General features: G+C 42.3%; 1 long non-coding RNA gene across 1 annotated transcript in view; it reads left to right on the plus strand.

Annotated features, from left to right (window-relative positions):
- Positions 1–10,671: 10,671 nt before the first annotated feature.
- LOC130294107 (uncharacterized) overlaps positions 10,672–19,593 on the plus strand; it is a 42,222-nt gene continuing 33,300 nt past the window's right edge. The window contains exon 1 of the long non-coding RNA XR_008848387.1: positions 10,672–11,078. This is a non-coding gene — a long non-coding RNA (uncharacterized LOC130294107). The remainder of the gene's footprint in view (positions 11,079–19,593) is intronic.

Genomic DNA, 19,593 nt, shown 5'->3' on the forward strand with positions numbered 1-19,593 from the left:
TGATGTGCGTTTTGCTGAGAGACAGGAGGAACTGCACTTAGAGAGGGAACCTGCCCGAACACAGAGATATCCTCGTCTGGCACCCGTGTCTCAACGTCTTCAGTTTCCTGCGCCTCTTGCCGAAGAGGCTATGCAAGTGGATCGTTCTCGTCTTACGCAACATGACACGGAAGACATGACACGGACTGTACAGTTTGCCCACAGCGTCTGGGAAACGCCCGCACCTAAGGTACATGGGAGAGGCATCCCTGGGTGTGAATACTACCTCTCTACGCTTAACTATTTCTGTACAAGTCTTCGCTTCAGCCAAGTCTTCCCTCCGTGCTACAGCATTTTTGGATTCTGGATCAACGGGTGACTTTATTGATGCTTCTTTGGTCCACAAGTATCATATTCCTGTCACTCGGCTTGCCAAGCCCTTGTTCATCTCCTCTGTTAATGGACAAAATCTGGACTGTATGGTTCACTTCCGTACAGAATCTCTTGTCATGCAAGTGGGTGTATTGCATAAAGAAAAGATTGGATTCTATGTTCTGCCGCGCTGTACTTCCGAGATTCTTCTTGGCCTTCCTTGGATGCAATGCCATTCCCCGCAACTGGATTGGAGAACTGGAGAAATCATTCGCTGGGGACAATCCTGTTAAAATCTTTGCCTCCAACCAGTTCAGCCTAAAGTTCTTTCTTGTCTTCCTCCTTTACCTCGCCTGCCGCCACCTTACCAAGATTTTTCTGACATATTCGGCAAGAAACAGACTGAGTCTCTGCCTCCACATCGTCCTTAAGACTGCTTTATAGATCTTCTGCCTGGTACCACTCCTCCTCATGGAAGGATATACCCTTTATCGCTTCCTGAGGCCCAAGCTATGGCTGAGTATATCCATGAGAATCTCCAAAAGGGATTTATCCGTAAGTCTTTTTCTCCTGCTGGAGCTGTTTTTTTCTTTGTAGGGAAGAAGGATTGCTCACTCCGTCCATGCATTGACTACAGGGGACTTAGCAAGATATCGGTCAAGGACCGTTACCCATTACCTCTTATCTCAGAACTTCTTGACCGTCTACGTGGTACCAAGGTTTTCTCCAAGTTAGACTTATGGGGAGTGTATAACCTCATTCGTATTTGCAAGGGAGATGAATGGAAAACACCCTTCAATACTCGTGACGGACATTTTGAGTATCTCATAATGCCTTTTGGTCTCTGCAATGCTCCAGCCGTTTTTCAAGAGTTTGTCAATGATATCTTCCACGATCTTCTCTACACCTGTGTTGTTGTGTACCTAGATGACATCCTGATCTTCTCTTCCAACTTAGAGGAGCATCGTACTCATGTTCTTTTGGTTCTTTAACGACTACGGAAGAATCATCTCAATGCCAAACTGGAGAAATGCCTGTTCGAGAAATCTAGTCTTCCATTTCTTGGCTACAGTATCTCTCATCGGGGTCGATTGATCCAGATAAATTGTCTGCAATATTGGATTGGCCTAGTCCTTTGGGCCTAAGTGCTATTCAATGCTTTCTGGGATTCACTAACTATTATCGTCAATTTATCCCACATTTTTTGTCCTTGGTTGCTCCAATCGGGGCTCTCACTAAGAAGACTTCTAATCCTAAATTGTGGCCTTAAGAGGCTGAAGAGGCCTTCTCATGTTTAAAGTCTGTGTTTGCCTCTGCTCCTATGCTTACAAGACCTGATCCGGAGAGGCCCTTTGCTTTGGAGGTTGATGCCTCATCCATTGGAGTGGGTGCTGTTCTTAATCAGCAAGGGCAAGACTGTAACTTGTGAATTCTTCTACAAGACCTTCTCTCCTGCTGAGAGGAATTACTCCATTAGAGATTGTAAACTCCTCGCTATCAAGCTAGCCTTGGAGGAATGGTGATATTTATTGGAAGGTTCTTCTCATCTGGTCAGTATCTACTCCGACTAGAGATGAGCAAACTTTTGTAAAATTGATTCGGCCAAGTCCCGAATTTTTCGACTACAAAGAGCCTCAATAGGGGTGTAGAACACTTTGCTTTGTTCTAACACGCATATGGAGTGTGCTGGGGTAGTGAAATAATATTGTTATTCAGAATGATATGCAAATTACAGGCATTGCTTTTAGAATCACTGCCCCAGAGCGGCACAATGACAGAGCCTGGAGGTGGATTCAGTATGAGGAGACCATATAGTGGCTGAATGACACAACATGGAGGTGTTGGCAGCATGAGGACACAATACAGTGGCTAAATGACACAGCATGAAGGTGTTGGCAGCGTGAGGAGACCATATAGCGGCTGAATGACACACCTTGGATGTGTCTGAAGCATGAGGAGACCATATAGTGGCTGAATGACACAGCGTGGAGGTGTTGGCAGCATGAGGAGACCATTCAGTGGCTAAATGACACAGCATGGAGGTGATGGCAGCATGAGGAGACCATATAATGGCTGAATGACACAGCTTGTATGTGGCTGAAGCATGAGGAGACCATGTTGTGGCTGAATGAAACAGCATGGAGGTGTTGGCAGCATAAGGAGAACATATAGTGGCTGAATGACACAGCCTGGAGTTGGCTGAAGCATGATAAGAGACCATATAGTGGCTGAATGAGAGCCTGGAGGTGGCAGCAGTAGCATCAGGAGTCAGAGTGGTGCGTTGGGTGGCAATACCAGTATCCGGTGACGAAGGTGGGGGAAAAAAAGTCTGATGCGGAGGAATGTTTGTAACTGGTGAGCAGCGCCTTAAGTCTGTTTGGTACTATCCATATTTGTGAAGTGTTGGTTTGGCACCATGGTCAATCTACACTCATGCATCAGGCATTGGTGGTTGGAAATTCATCCAAATCCATGCCTGATTCATCTTCACAAATGTCAGTGTCTCCACATTTTTCGTTGACAGACGAGTTCTCCCTGGGGTGACTATGGCCCCCGCCGCATTAAACACCCACTCAGATGGCACACTACTGGCCGGGCAGGACAGCTTTTCCAGGGCAAACTCTGCCAGTTGCGGCCGCAAATCAAGTTTGACTGCCCAGAAGTGGATCTTCAAGGTGTGTTGGCATGGGCATGTCAAGGTGTGCCACCATCTGCTGGTTCAGGTCCTGCTCCAGGTGTACCTGCTGCTGATGAGTTGCTTCACTATGTCGTGGAAGAAAGGTACTCATCAGCGACTGTAGACTCAGACTGCTGCTGTTAGAGCTGGTACTGCTCCTGCCACCCCACCCCTTCCCAGCAGCCATGGCAGTGGAAGGTGAGCGCAGGGGGCACCCCAATTAAGACCTACGAGAGGATAGACGATGGTGCCGATGGCATCGGCCAACTGACTACATTGGTTGCCTCTGTAGTAGGTCACTGTCCTCCCTCTCAGTGGGTGTAAAAAAGGCCCTTATTTTGTGGCAGTAGCGAGGGTCCAATAAGGTGGAGATCCAGAAGTCATCCCGCTGCCGAATAGTGACAATTTGGCTGTCACTACGCAAGCAAATGAGCATTCATCGTGCCATTTGTGCAAATGCCTCTATCTCCACTGCATACTGCCACAGTGTGTCTGGGTCCTCTGTCTCGCCTTCCTCATAACCCTCTAGCTCCTCTGGCTGCTCCTGCTCCTCCTCTCCTATCAGATTACTAGAAAACCCACCCATCTCGTGAAACCTAAACTGTGCTCCACTGTGCCCCTCCCACTCCTCCTCCTCCTCCAGTTCAGCCTCCACAGGGCTAATGTAGTCATGAGATGTAGGCGCCATGTGTCCAGTGCCCTGACCAGCCATCGTTTCCAACACGTGTTGTAAGAATTGAAGCAGTGGAATGATGTTGTTAATCCCTAATTCTGACGATTTACTAATAATGTGGCTTCCTCAAAGGGCCTGAGCAAAGGGCAGGTGTCACGTATGAGCTGCCACTGGTTCACATTAAAGTTACACAGGGGAGTACCCTTATCCGCTTGGATCATCAAGAAATTGGTGATGGCTGTTCTCTGTTCGTACAGTTGGTCCAACATAAGGAGGGTGGAATTCCAATGTGCGGCAATGTCACAAAACAGACTATGTTGTGGGATACCGTTCTGATGCTGCAGCTCAAGGAGGGTGTGCTTTGCGGTGTACGAGTGGCTAAAGTGCATGCAAAGTTTTTTTTCCCATTGTTAGGATGTCTTTCAAATGGGGGGAACACTTCAGGAACTGCTTCACAACCAGATTGAACACATGTGCCATGCAGGGCACATGGCTCAGCCTTCCCAGTCGCAACACATGCAAGATGTTCTTCCCATTGTCAGTCACCATGGTTCCCATTTCCAGTTTTCATGGAGTAAGCCATGATTCTATTTCTTTACGAATGAATTTTAGCAGTTCCTCCCCTGTGTGACTCCGTTCGCCAAGGCAAACCATGTGAAGAACTGTGTGACACCGCCGTGCCCTGCACACATGGCATGCTGGAGGGGCACTGAGACTTGTCCGTGCAGTGGAGGCTGAGGACCTGGTGAAGGATGAGGAGGCAGAGTCGCACACTGTCACAGGACCAACGGCCTGAGAGCGTGGAGGAGGAAGCGGCGTGACATGTTCAAGTTGGTGTTGTGCCTGTGCAGGAATCACATTTCCTCAGGGAACCGTAAAGGACATGTATTGTCCCTGACCGTAGTTACAGCTCTGGACATCAATCTGGACTTCTCCTCGGCCTACCACCCTCAGTCCAGAGGTCAGTTGGAGAGGGTTAATCAAATTCTTGAGACTTATCTTCGACATTTTGTTTCAGCTCGCCAAGACTATTGAGTCGACCCTCTCCCCTGGGCTAAATTCTCATATAATCATAAGGATTCAATTTCCGAGTCCACGAGGTTGGCTCCCTTTTTTGTTGTCTATGGACTCCATCTCCATTCTCCTCTTTCTCTCCCAGTTTCCTCCGGTGTGCCTGCTGTTGAATGGCTGGTCCATGACTTCTCCACCATCTGGCAACAGACCTGACAGTCGTTATCCCAGGCTTCTTCATGCATGAAAGTGCAAGCTGATAAGAGTAGAAGACCTCCTCTGTCCTTCTCTCCTGGTGACATGGTGTGGCTTTCATCCAAGTCCATCCACTTTAAGATACCCTGTTACAAACTTGGTCCTCACTACCTTGGTCCCTTCCAGATTCTACAAAAAATGAATCCTGTCTCCTACATACTCTGTCTACCTGCTACGTTACGTATTCCCAATTCCTTCCTTATCAATCTCCTCAAGCCTCTTGTCATAAACCGGTTTTCTCTAAAGAATCTTGTCCCCACACCTGTCTCCAGATGTCTACAAAGTTAAAGATGTCTACAAAGTTAAAGAGATTCTTGCCACTACAAAGTTTAAGAGGTAAACAATTTTTTCTGGTTGATTGGGAGGGTTATGGTCCTGAGGAGAGATCTTGGGAGCCTGAGGAGAATATCCTGGACCGTGACCTTCTCAGGAGTTTTCAGAATCGTAAAAGTAGGGGGAGATCAAATGGGGGGGGGGTACTGTTACGTTAAGCTATCCGGACGCACATGCTGACCGTGAGCTCATGGTCCTGTTACCTGCTGCTGCCAGTGGGGCTGGCATTCGCATCTCGGGACACGCCCACATGCGAATCTCAGCTTGTTACTTACCTGGTGCTTCTCATGCCCCCACCTCTCTGCTCTGGCGGATCCACTATCATCAGTTTTCCAGTCTACTGAAACGTCAGTGTTACACACATACTCACACCATACATAGAGATATATGAACACACCATACACACACACACACACACATATATATATATATATATATATATATATATATATATATATATATATATATATATACATACACACACACCATAAATACAGGCCAAAAGTTTGGACGCACCTTCTCATTCAGAGTTTTCTTTATTTTCATGACTATGAAAATTGTAGATTCACACTGAAGGCATCAAAACTATGAATTAACACATGTGGAATTATATACATAACAAAATAGTATGAAACAACTGAAAATATGTCCTATTCTAGGTTCTTCAAAGTAGCCACCTTTTGCTTTGATTACTGCTTTGCAAACTCTTGGCATTCTCTTGTTGAGCTTCAAGAGGTAGTCACCTGAAATGGTTTTCACTTCACAGGTATGCTTGTGTGGAGGAGGAGGTGTGATGGTGTGGAGGTGCTTTGCTGGTGACACTGTTGGGGATTTATTCAAAATTGAAGGTATACTGAACCAGAATGGCTACCACAGCATCTTGCAGCGGCATGCTATTCCATCCGGTTTGCGTTTAGTTGGAACATCATTTATTTTTCAACAGGACAATGATCCCAAACACACCTCCAGGCTGTGTAGGGGCTATTTGACCAAGAAGGAGATTGATGGGGGGCTGTGTGACTATCTCTTGAAGCTCATCAAGAGAATGAGTGTGCAAATCAGTAATCAAACCAAAAGGTGGCTACTTTGAAGAACCTATATTATGACATATTTTCAGTTGTTTCACACTTTTTTGTTATGTATATAATTCCACATGTGTTAATTCATAGTTTTGATGCCTTCAGTGTGAATCCACAATTTTCATAGTCATGAAAATAATGAAAACTCTGAATGATGGGTTTCCAAACTTTTGGTCTGTACTGTACATATATACACACACCATACATACATATTTACACACACATCATACACACATATATACAGTATCATACACTGCATCCCCGGGTATACTTACTCACTCCTAGGAAATCATTGCGGCGGCCTGCTGTGCCGGAGGCAGGTTGCCGGTTGTTGTGGCTGGTGGTTGGGGCTGCTGCTTCAATGCACTGCTGTGTTCCTGCTTGGATGTAGCAGAGTTGAAAGCAGGGATACGTCAGAGGTTGGTAGGAGCAGACGTGCATGCCTGCACGGGACACGCCTGTTTCTAGTAACCCCTGACCTCTCCGGCCCTGCCCTGTGTTAAAGGGACCGCACCCCACACCGGTCACAGAATAAAAATTTTTTAATAATAATGATAATGTACTGGCAGCGATCTACGTCCCCCCTACATTTGATTTGCAACCAATGTGAATATGGCCGCGATTCGATTGCGCAAATCACTTCATTAAACTCCATTTAGTGCAGTCAAGGCTCCAGGGTATCTAAAATCCACATGTAAGGACATGGGGCAAGGCATCTTGGGAAGCCAGGAACAAGGGTAGGTGGGATGACTCTGAATCACATGCAGCATGCAGCCTATCAGCAGCCTGCCACCCCTGTTATGTCATGGCCCTATATAATCGGCAGCCATCTAGCGGCCAGTCACTTCAGCCTTTTATTGCAAAGAGACAGATAGGAACAGAGAGCAGTGTGTGTTGCACAGAAAAACATTTTTACAGGAGAGATTCACCTCCCAGTCACTACAGCATTCTATTACAGAGAGGGCCAGAGAGCAGTGTGTTGCACAGAACAGCAGTGATACACCTCAAGCCCAAATCCTGCCTAGAAGCACTGATAGGGAAGGGAGTTAGCTTGAGAGAGAAAGTTCAATTTTGGGTGTAGCTCACAGCGACTGTGCGCTGCAGTACTGATATGTACTGCTGGTGTTGTACACAAATACTTTTTTAAGTGTACTGGAGTGCATTGTCCTCCACTTATAAGTGCGTACCACATACGTACATCTAAGTGATGTACTATTTTGTTCCTGTTAAAGTCTTAAGGGCCTTGATACTGTTAAAAGCCAGTCAAAAGTACTCACTGCCTGGTGTTGTACACAAATACTGTTTTAAGCGTACTGGAGCACATTGTCCTCAGAGTTCCCCTCACTCAGGTTTATGAAACGGGCTGTTTCAGAAATTTCTACAACTTAAACTGCCCCCCTGTTAAATTCACCCTTGAAGACCTTGTCACATACAATACTACCTCTTTTTTGATAGCACTTATCTAGCAGATTTTAGTGTTTTTTTGAAGTTTGTGTTTTTTGCACTTGTATATTCTGCAATTAGGGCTGCTGCTCTGATGAGGCGAGTGATCACCTCAGGTGTGCTGTTGCAAGGGGGCGCAAAGGGGGGTCACGCATCCATTACACTGAGGCATTGATTCCCAACCAGGGTGCAAGGACAATCTGGTGGATGGAGGGAAGGAGGAAAGGTAGCAGTGACAGAGGCCTACTCAGCTTCAGGTAGTGCACCCCCACCCTTCTTTCACTCCTCTACACCTCTCTGTTACCCCTCTAACACTCTTGGTAACTCCTGGACACCCCTCTGTTATCCCGTACACCCTTCTGTCACCCCCTCTACACCGCTCTGTCACCCCCCTGTATGCCCCTCTGTCACCCATGTACACCCCTCTACACCCCTGTCTCCCATATACATGCTGGAGGCAAGAGTGAGGCTGGAAAAATTGGGGGAGATTTATCAAAACTTGTGCAAAGGAAAAGTTGCCCAGTTGCAGATTTCTTGTTTCATTTTGCAAAGGCCTTGTTAAAAATGAAAGAAGCAAGCTGATTGGTTGCTATGGGCAACTGGGCAATTTTTGCTCTGCACAGGTTTTAATAAATCTCCCCCCTGGTGCGTTGTGGGAAGGCTGGTGGCATTGTGTTTGGAGGAGGCTGGAGTCATTTGTAGGGAAAAGGGGAGGATAATGCTGGAAAAGTGCAGAGCCTAATACTAAAATGTTTGTGTTGCAGGTTCCATGATGTCCTGCACCAGATGGGGAAGAAAAAAATAAGAGAATGACTGATTATTCGGTAAAGGTGTCCTGCTAATTTTTTTCCAAAGAGGTCCCTCAAGCCAAAAAAAAAAGGGGGGGGGGGCACAATTTTCTGTTCTCGCCTCAAGAGCAAACAGAGCTAGCTACAGCTCTGTCTGTAATGCACATCATGTAACAATGTTGAGTACTTATAAGGTCGCTGTTATTTTCTGTTCTCACCTCAGGAGCAAAAAGAGCTAGCTACAGCTCTGTCTGTAATGCACATCATGGAACAATGTTTAGAACTTATAAGATCACTGTTTTAAGAGCCTTGTAGTTTGCAGACTTTGTTTAAATACATTTTATGATTTATGAAAAGTGACTTGTAAATTTTTAAATAATATTTAATATAATTTAAATAAATAATTGCTATACATAAAAGCCAGGTAAGAAGTCCAGAATGGAAGGTAACTCTTGTCACTACATTCTCATGGCATGAAGGACATTTCCAAAAGAATCTGCATGTCATACTGAATGACAGTATTATTTCACTAACCCAGCACACTCCCTATGAGTGTTACAGCAAGGCAAAGTGTTCTACACCCCTAGTGAGGATCTCTGTAGGCCAGAAATAGCTGTTTTTGATAGCGATTCGCTGCAAATAAATCTGACCGAAACACATTTTTGGGGAGAATTCAGCAAATCGGTCGAATCAAATTTTTGAAAAATTTGCTCATCTATACTCACACCCTTAAGGAAGATGTCCAGTGAAATTTTTCCCCCCTGTGCGCAGCATAGGGCATACGTGACTGATACCGGGAGGTCTGACCACTGGGACCCCTGCAATCTTCCATCCATGGAGGAGATCTCAGGGGGTCCCCCATGGATCAGTCACTTATCCCCTATCTTGCGAATAGGGGATACATTTTTTCACTGGACATCTTCTTTAAAATAGTTTTGTAGCCAGAATTTAGGACCTAGATACAGAGTTGGACTATAAATTACATGCATAAAGGCTTTATGTGACCTTGTTTTAGTCAACCAATCAGACCTAGTCATCAAAGTGAATCAAGGCTTCTGCATTAAAATCCAATAGATATATACATTAGAAGAGTGTTACATTTTAAGATGTTAGATCCTGTCTAGATATTTAGGTGGAAAAGCAGTCAGTTGAAGAAGAAGTTAGGGTTTATGGGGAGCCGTAGGGACCACAATGCTCATCAAACATTTTTGACAAATTCCACCAATAAAACCAATAAACTTCTTTACAGTTGACCACTGAAAATTCAAAGCTTTAGCTGTGTATATGTAAACTGAACAACATAATCGACAAGTCGCCATCATAAAAACTGATCCATTGACTAATGCGTTTTATGATGATAGACAAAGCAGCATGTGAACCTGACATTGCTGAACTTCCTCCAGTCTCCTTTAAGAAGTTAACTGTTCCACATGTGATTTTGCCTGACAGAAATTATTTAATGCTTTGTGACTCATTCAACTGTGACAAAATCCAATAATTACCTATGTAAGACTCTCACCATTGACAGACAGTGTCAGGTTCAGAATGAGCGCAGAATGTTTGAAAATCAGACAAATCTATCGGCTTCACTTAACTGAGCAGTTTTTGCCTTTCCAACCATTACAATTACCTTTATATAGTTAAAGGAGATTAGAAAGCTTTTGTATAAGTGACTACCAGTGTAGCAGGCGTAGCAACTACGGGGGACAAACAACTAAAGGAGCCATTTCTATACAGACATGAGGTGCAGTTGGTGATAAACCTAATATTAAGGGATAAAGGGGCAATTTCATGGCATGGAAAATGTAATGAGGCATAATCATGATTTTTACTATAGAGCCTAATGCTTGTCCCCTCTCTGTGGCATCACTTTTTGCATTATGTCTGTGTTGTTGGCGTGACCACATTATTTCTGTACTGTTGTATCATGTTTGCATTGTACCTGCATGTAACATTACTGTTTATATAATTCCTGTGTTTCAACCAGTGACATCACTGATAAGAACTGTGACAGAGCTGGGGGTGATGTTGTAGCACTTGGCCGCCTGGGACCTGTAGCACTACACAGATGTCAAAGATGCTTCAAGTGGTGTTGCAGTCCTATGTAAACCCCAACAATTACACAACCTTTTGCAATGGAGGGCTGCACTTGGTGGTAGTGTGGTGCGATCCTCTGGGTGCTTCCCAGTTTACTTTGTGCTGGCTGGGGAAGTCGGGGTGCCCTTAATGTTGTGGCTAAAATAAAAGAGAAATACAGCGCTCTGTGGTGTGATAAAGTTAAATACCAAGGATGATATTTTTAATACGTAAACTGCTCAACGATGTGGGTTGTACCAACCAAGTACAACATTGGATATAGTGTGTAAGCTGTTGCCGGGACCCTGCAGCCAATCCAAGCCTCATATGTAGCATGCAAACAAAGAACCTCCGGAGAAAAGGGCTGGATTACAAAGGGCGTTGGGAGCCAGGTAAGAGTATTGCACATTTATTGCCCAAAATGCAATGTGTTTTGCGGTAATACAGTTTCATTAGGCATATTGGGAACACAGGAGTACATCAGTATATATAATAGTACAAATTAACCCTATAAATACATAGCAAAAAAAAAATAAAAAAATAAAAATATATATATATCTATACAGTATATATAAAACTCAATTTGTGTGTGTATGTGTGTGTGTGTGTGTATGTTCCAGCATCATGTCCAAACGGCTAAAGATATTAACATGAAATTTGGCACACAGGTTACTTATATGTCAACAACAAATAGGATAGGTAATTTAACCCTTACTCACCCTCATTTGCCAGGGTCGGGGTTTTTGTATAAAGTCCCATACAAGTCTATGGGAAATATATATTACTGCATAACTTCCAAACGGCTGGAGATATTTTGATAATACTTGGTCACATGTTACTTATATGTCCACTAAAAATATAGGATAGTTAATTTAACCCTTAACTACCCCCATTTGTGAGGGTCAAGGTTTTTGTTTAAAGTCCCTTGCAAATGAATTGGAAATATATGTTCCCACTTGTATTGACGGGGGCGGGCCGTGACGTCACGAGGGGCGGAGCCGTGATGTAACGATGCTCCGGCCCCTGTATTGCCCGTGATTACGTGCAGAGCGATCTCGCTCTGCGCAGTAATGATAGCGGGGTGCTGCAGGAGTGATCCCCGGGGTCCCCAGCAGCAGGACCCCGGCGATCTGACATCTTATCCCCTATCCTTTGGATAGGGGATAAGATGTCTAGGGGCGGAGTACCCCTTTAAGGAATCAACACAGTTAAATAGAGAAATATGTAATTGCACTTTCCCTTCAGGTTTTTAGTTTCTGACACTAGATGTGTGTGCATTATGTTCAAATATTATTACATCTATTGGTTTACAGGCTATCTTTGACAAGGTTTCTACTGTCTTAATTTTTTGTCTATTCAATCTGCTTTTTTGATTGATGCCATCCATTTTATTCTTGAGCACAATGTTTTTTCTTTTGATGATATTATTTACAGACAGACGAGAGGCTGTGCGATTGGGACTCGATTCGCTCCTAGTTACACTAATTTGGTGATGGGGCCATTCGAGTCCCATTTCATTGCACATTCCCCCGATTTTAGTTCATTTATAATTTATTATAGACGGTTTATAGATGATTTGTTTATTATATGGTCGGGGTTATTTCAACAGGCACATGATTTTGTTGATCATTTGAATTCTAATGACTGGGGTCTCAAATTTACCCTGCATTGTTCTGATAGCGAGATAAAATTCCTTGATTTGTTAATAAAAAAGGATCCCTCTGGACAGATTAGCACCAAAACTTTTTTCAAAAAAGTAGATGTGAATAGCTTGTTAGAATACAATAGCTCACATTACCCAAAATGGATTTGCAATGTGCCCTATGGGCAATATTTATGGGTCCGTAAAAATGATACCGATTTTGTTGAACAATCTGCTATGTTGTGTGATCGTTTCTTGAGAAAAGGTTATCCCAAATCGCTGCTATCACAGGCATTTAATAAAGTCAAAAATAAACAACAGATTGAACTAGTAGGCCCTAAGCCTCCATTATCATTAGTAGACGGTATTGATTCCAGTGACAATGATGGTGAAAATAATATCAAAGCAAAAAATGATAAGTGAAATAAACATAATGATAATAGTTTTAGATATAATCTTATTACTGATTTTAATTGTGTGCCTGACAAAATCAGGGAGGTTTTAACTAAACATTGGTGTAAATTAAAAGATGATCCAGTTTTGAGAGATATCATTCCTGCCCAGCCTGGCATTACATTCCGCAGATCTATGAATCTGCGAAATCTGGTGGCCCATAGCCGAATAAAATCCATGCATAACAAAACTAATACTACAACATGTGCTAATGATATTTTTGGCACATTTCCTTGCAATAGACCCAGGTGTAAATGCTGTACTATGATGGAAAATGGTAAGCGAATCTCACCGTTTAACCCTTAAGCATAATAATGATTTAGATTTTTTGAGTCTGGTAGTTATCAAAACCATTCTGTCACATATACAGAATAGAGTTCAGGGGTTAAACAATAGGGAGTCATATTGGATTTTCACCCTTGATACTTTATTTACGAGAGGTCTGAATGAAGTTCTTGAAAACACCCGATAGCTTGTATCCATTCTTCCACATATGCTTTGTTGAATTTTTTTTTTTATATGGTAACCATTTTATAATATGGATTAAGTGATATTAAGTGATATATATATATATATATATATATATATATATATATATTTATATATACATATATATATATATATATATACACTACAGACCAAAAGTTTGGACACCTTCTCATTCAGAGTTTTCTTTATTTTCATGACTATGAAAATTGTAGATTCACACTGAAGGCATCAAAACTATGAATTAACACATGTGGAATTATATGCATAACAAAAAAGTGGGAAACAACTGAAAATATGTCATATTCTAGGTTCTAGCCACCTTTTGCTTTGATTACTTCTTTGCACATTCTTGGCATTCTCTTGATGAGCTTCAAGAGGTAGTCACTTGAAATGGTCTTCCAACAGTCTTGAAGGAGTTCCCAGAGATGCTTAGCACTTGTTGGCCTTTTTGCTTTCACTCTGCGGTCCAGCTCAACCCCAAACCATCTCGATTGGGTTCAGGACTGTGGAGGCCAGGTCATCTGGCGCAGCACCCTATCACTCTCCTTCTTGGTCAGGTAGCCCTTACACAGCCTGGTGGTGTGTTTGGGGTCATTGTCCTGTTGAAAAATAAATGATGGTCCAACTAAACGCAAACCGGATGGAGTAGCATGCCGCTGCAAGATGCTGTGGTAGCCATGCTGGTTCAGTATGCCTTCAATTTTGAATAAATCCCCAACAGTGTCACCAGCAAAGCAACCCCACACCATCACACCTCCTCCTCCACACCAGCACACCTGTGAAGTAAAAACCATTTCAGGTGACTACCTCTTGAAGCTCAACAAGAGAATGCCAAGAGTGTGCAATGTTTATGTAATAAAGCAAGGGGGGGGGGGTTTATAATCCCTGTACTGTAACATCACTGTGTGCATCACTGTGTTTATTATTCCTGTAATGTGACATCATTATGTGCATTATCACTGTACTCTGACATCACTGTGTTTATTATCTCTGCACTGTAACATCACTGTTTATATTATCCCTGTACTGTGACATCAATGTGTTCATTATCCCTGTACTGTGACATCACTGTGTATTATCTGTGTACTGTGACATCACTGTGTATTATCTCTGTACTGTGACATCACTGTTTGTATTATCCCTGTACATTGACATCACTGTGTATATTATCCCTGTACTGTGACATCACTGTGTGTATTATCCCTGTACCGTGACATCACTGTGTGTATTATCCCCGTACTTTGACATCACTGTGTATATTATCCCTGTACTGTGACTTCACTGTGTGTATTATCCCTGTACTGTGACATTACTGTGTCTATTATCCCCGTACTGTGACATCACTGTGTGTATTATCCCCGTACTGTGACATCACTGTGTGTATTATCCCTGTACCGTGATATCACTGTTTTTATTATCCCTGTACTTTGACATCACCTAGCAAATAGGTAATGGTTTGGTATGTATCATCATGTATCTTAACAAATAGTCTAGATGTCCAGAGTTTTGCTATGAGCGCTGGCCGTTCACTGACAGGGAAGTGGAGGTGTTGACAGAGAAGCAGATAATTAATCGATGGCAGTAATGTCACTTGTCGATTATTAGCAGATTATGATGTGATCATTGGAAAGTGCAATCCAAAGTGATGACATACAGCTTTACACTGAAAAACCTATTCCTAGTGTTTATCCTGTGCTATGCTTAGTACTAATGGTGGATGCTAACATAGTCATTTACATAGGATTTTAATAATTTGCATTGGTCCCTGTCTCAGTAGAGCTTATAGTTTAACTCCCATGCCTCCGATTCACATGCATATGAATACATATAGCAGCTGTGATTGTCACTTAATCCTTTTGTGCTGGATTGCTTTGTTATGTGATCACATAGAATAAAGTTAACGCAGTCAGTTACCATTCAATACTATGGAAAATCATTTGGGAAATAATAATGAATTGTATAAAATTATCTCAATGAATCCGGCAGCTCCTTACTGTAGGATTTATAGATGCAGTTTTTATGGAGTTTTCAATGGAGTTTTAATGCAGTTTCCTAAGCCAAACAGTTTGTACAAACGATTTAGGCTCTGCAGCAGCCCCCGGATTACATGTGTTGTGACTGAAGGCCCAGTGGGCATCACAGATATGGCTGGAGTAATAGTCCTGAAGGATCATCGGTTCAATTGTCACAGTGGGTGTTCTGGTTCTCCTAAACTCCTCTAGGTTGCCATAGTGAAGGAGGGCTGCAGTAATGTTGAAGTTGATATTTTATATACTACTAGCTAAGTACCCAACATTGCCAGGTCTTCCAACCTAAGCCTTGTGGAAGAGGAAGGCAAAATGATATCCTCGTCCTCACATCCCACCTTATACCCTCTCCTCAAATTTCAACATCATCCGTCCTCATAGCTCAACCCCATATTCCGTCCTCATATCTCATCCCCATACCCCGTCTCATATCCCATCCCCATACTCCCATTCTATCCAGACATCATATCCCATCCTCGTATCCCAGCATCATATCCCGTCCTCATATCCTGTCCAGATCACTGCTGAATGAGAAAAGAGAAGTCTGTTTGCACGTTTTGGACTGAGAACTTGAAAACCAGAGAACAAAATTCCTAAATTTAATGAAGTTGCTATAAAAGCACAAAAGTGTGCTACTGTGTAGGAGCACCAAATTTATTAAATGGTCACAGAGCATTGGATACATTTTGCGCAAGTGAAATTTTCTGAAATTTCTCTCTTCACATATACCAAAAAGCTAAGCTAAGTCTGGGCTGGTTTTAGAGACTTTTCAGTGGCTTTGTGCCTTTTTTGCGCCTTTTCACAAAAAGGCGTAGTTCATAAAACCCTTCCATATCATGCAAATTGCCAAAATCAGTGGATTGCAATTCAAAATCAGCAGAAATGTGTAAACCAAAAGGCGCAAAAAAGGTGCAAATAAACCCTGCTTGCTCCTTTTTTGTGCCTTTTCTAGACACAAAAAACAATGATAATGATAAATGTCGGCCAGAGTTCCATAAATCAGTTGTGCACCTAGTCTTAGTCTTTCTTCTATGTTTTAAATGGGTACACCTCTAGGGTCCTCACACAGACATATTATGGCCACATTGTTGTACCCATATTATGGCTGTGAGTCCCAGCTGAACTGCTAAGCAGGGGTGTAGCTATAGAGGTAGCAGAGGTATCAGTCACACCGGGGCCCTGGTGCCTAAGGGGCCCTGTTGCAGATTTTGCATCGGTGCCCAGAAGCTACAAGCTACGCCTCTGCTGCTAAGGTCTGGTGAAGGGCAGTCAGGCTGTGATTTGAACCCGTAATATGGACTCCAATATGTGTCTGTGATGTCACTGTGTGTGAGGACCCTAAAAACAGTGGCAAACTTTTAAAAAATTTGCAAGAAAAATTACACGGTGAAATTATGCAGTGTGACAGGTATGGCATAATATATTTACAGATTAAATATTTGAAATAGCTAAATCTCACCTTATACCTTAGCCCTCTACTATGCAATAACCAAACTCAATCCATCACTGTATGAATCCAATAGGGGACATTCTATAGAGCGGCTGGAATATAGATTCCTATGGCTGGATGCTTATCTTGTAGAGCCTAATAAAAAATTTTTGTATTTCAGACCTGTCCACAGCCACTTAGCACAGGAGAAATCTCGTTTTATTCTCAGGGAAATAGTTTTCTCTTCTTTCTAAGTGACTGACGTGCCCTTCTCAAGCTAAATAAAATTAGGACTTAAATCGGCAGAGAAATACAGGAGGCGCGGGCTCTCACCGTCTCATTATGCAGATCAGGCTGTCTGCGTACACAGCCGTTTAGCTCCTAATATGAGTTTGCTTTTGGGTGGACAAGGAGTGAATTTGAACCAGACAAACCTCACTGCATTTCATGTTTTTCTTGGGGAAAAAAAATCAGTTGAAAATTCCAAGCAATTATGTCCAAAATGACAGCAATTTCCATCAAGGCATTTTGCTAGAAAGTTATCAGGGAAACAATTCAACTTACAAACTTATTTTTCTGTGGATTGACATTGTGTAACATTGGCCAAGGTGGTCAGTATGCAGGTGACAAATATAGAAAATTGTAGGTATTAACTGCAATATGTGTTTTTTAAAGCTCTCCTTATGCTCAATTGGGCACTGTCAGATTAAAAAACTTTTTTCATGTTTTATATCTTAGCAAAACATTAACCTTTCTAATATACTTCATAAGAAAATGTTATTTCCTTTTATAGAAATCATGGGTTATAAAATCATGGCAAAATCATGTCAGCAGAGAGCACTGTGGTCAGACAGAAAAGAGCATACAGCTGCTGATAAGTACTGTAAGGATGAGGATTTTGTATAGAAGTGATTTACAAAACTGTTTTCCACCAGAGTACCCCTATTAACCCCTTAAGGACCCAGCCCATTTTCACCATAAGGACCCGGGCATTTTTTGCACATGTAACCACTGTCACTTAAGGCATTAAGAACTCTGGGATGCTTTTACTTTTCATTCTGATTCCCAGATAGTTTTTTCGTGATATATTCTACTTTATGTCACTGGTAAATTTTTGTCGATACTTGCATCATTTCTTGGTGAAAAGTTCCAAAGTTTGATGAATGTTTAATTTTTTAAATTTGAAACTCTCTGCTTAAAAGGAAAATAGGCATAACAAATAAATTATATATTGATTCACATATACAATATGCCTACTTTATATTGGCATCGTAAAATTGACATGTTTTTACTTTTGGAAGACATCAGAGGGCTTCAAAGTTCAGCAGCAATTTTACAAATTTTAACAACATTTTCAAAATTTTTCAGGGACCAGTTCAGTTTTGAAATGGATTTGAAGGGCCTTCTTATTAGAAATACACCATAAATGACCCCATTATAAAACTGCACCCCTCAAAGTATTCAAAATGACATTCAGAAAGTGTGTTAACCCTTTAGGTGTTTCACAGGAATAGCAGCAAAGTGAAGGGGAAAATTCTAAATCTTAATTTTTTACACTCGCATGTTCTTGTAGACCCAGTTTTTGAAATTTTACAAGGGTTAAAAGGAGAAAAAGCCCCTCAAAGTTTGAAACCCAATTTCTCTTGAGTAAGGAAATACCTTATATGTGTATGTAAACTGTTCGACGGGCGTAGTAGAGGGCTCAGAAGGGGAGGAGCGACAATGGGATTTTGGAGAATGAGTTTTTCTGAAATGATTTTTGGGGGGCATGTCGCATTTAGGAAGCCCCTAACATGCCAGAACGGCAAAAAAACTAAATAAAATAACAACATGGCATACTATTTTGGAAACTACACCCCTCAAGTAACGTAACAAGGGGTACAGTGAGCTTTAACACTCCACAGATGTTTGACGATTTTTTGTTAAAATTGGAAATTTTTCTTTTTTTTTTCTTTACTAAAATGCTGGTTTTCCCCCAAATTTGACATTTTTACAAGGGGTAATAGGAGAAATTCCCCGCAAAATTTGTAACCCCATCTCTTCTGAGTATGGAAATACCCCATATGTGAATGTCAAGTGCACTGCGGGTGCACTACAATGCTCAGAAAAGAAGAAGTCCCATTTGGCTTTTGGAAAGCAAATTTAGCTGAAATGGTTTTTGGGGGGCCTGTTGCATTTAGGAAGCCCCAAGGTGCCAGAACATAAGAAAACACATGGTATACTATTTTGGAAACTACACCCCTCAAGGAATGTAACAAGGGGTATAGTGAGCCTTAAACCCCACAGGTGTTTGACACATTTCCGTTAAAGTTGGACGTGAAAATGAAAAATTTGATTTTTTTCAATAAAATGCTGGTGTTACCCCCAAGTTTTCATTTTCACAAGGGGTAATAGGAGAAAAAGCCTCCAAAAATTTGTAACCCCATTTCTTCTGAGTATGGAAATACTCCATATGTGGATGTAAAGTGCTCTGCAGGCGAACTACAATGCTCAGAAGAGAAGGAGCGCCATTGAGCTTTTGGAGAGAGAATTTGTTTGGAGGCCATGAGCATTTACAAAGCCCTCTGTGGTGCCCGAACAGTGCACCCCCCCACATGTGACCCCATTTTGGAAACTACACCCTTCATAGAATTTAATTTACACCCCACTGGCGTTTGACATATCTTTGGAACAGTGGGTTGTGCAAATCATTTTCACGGACCCGGGTCCCAAAAATCAGACAGTCAGACACCTGTGGGGTGTAAATGCTCACTGCACCCCTTATTAAATTCTGTGAAGGGTGTAGTTTCCAAAATGGGGTCACATGTGGAGGGGTCCACTGTTCTGGTTCTATGGGGGCTTTGTAAAAACACATGGCCTTCAATTCT

The sequence above is a fragment of the Hyla sarda genome, chromosome 10 (genome assembly GCF_029499605.1).
Source record: "Hyla sarda isolate aHylSar1 chromosome 10, aHylSar1.hap1, whole genome shotgun sequence".
In the NCBI taxonomy this organism is placed as follows: Eukaryota; Metazoa; Chordata; class Amphibia; order Anura; family Hylidae; genus Hyla; species Hyla sarda.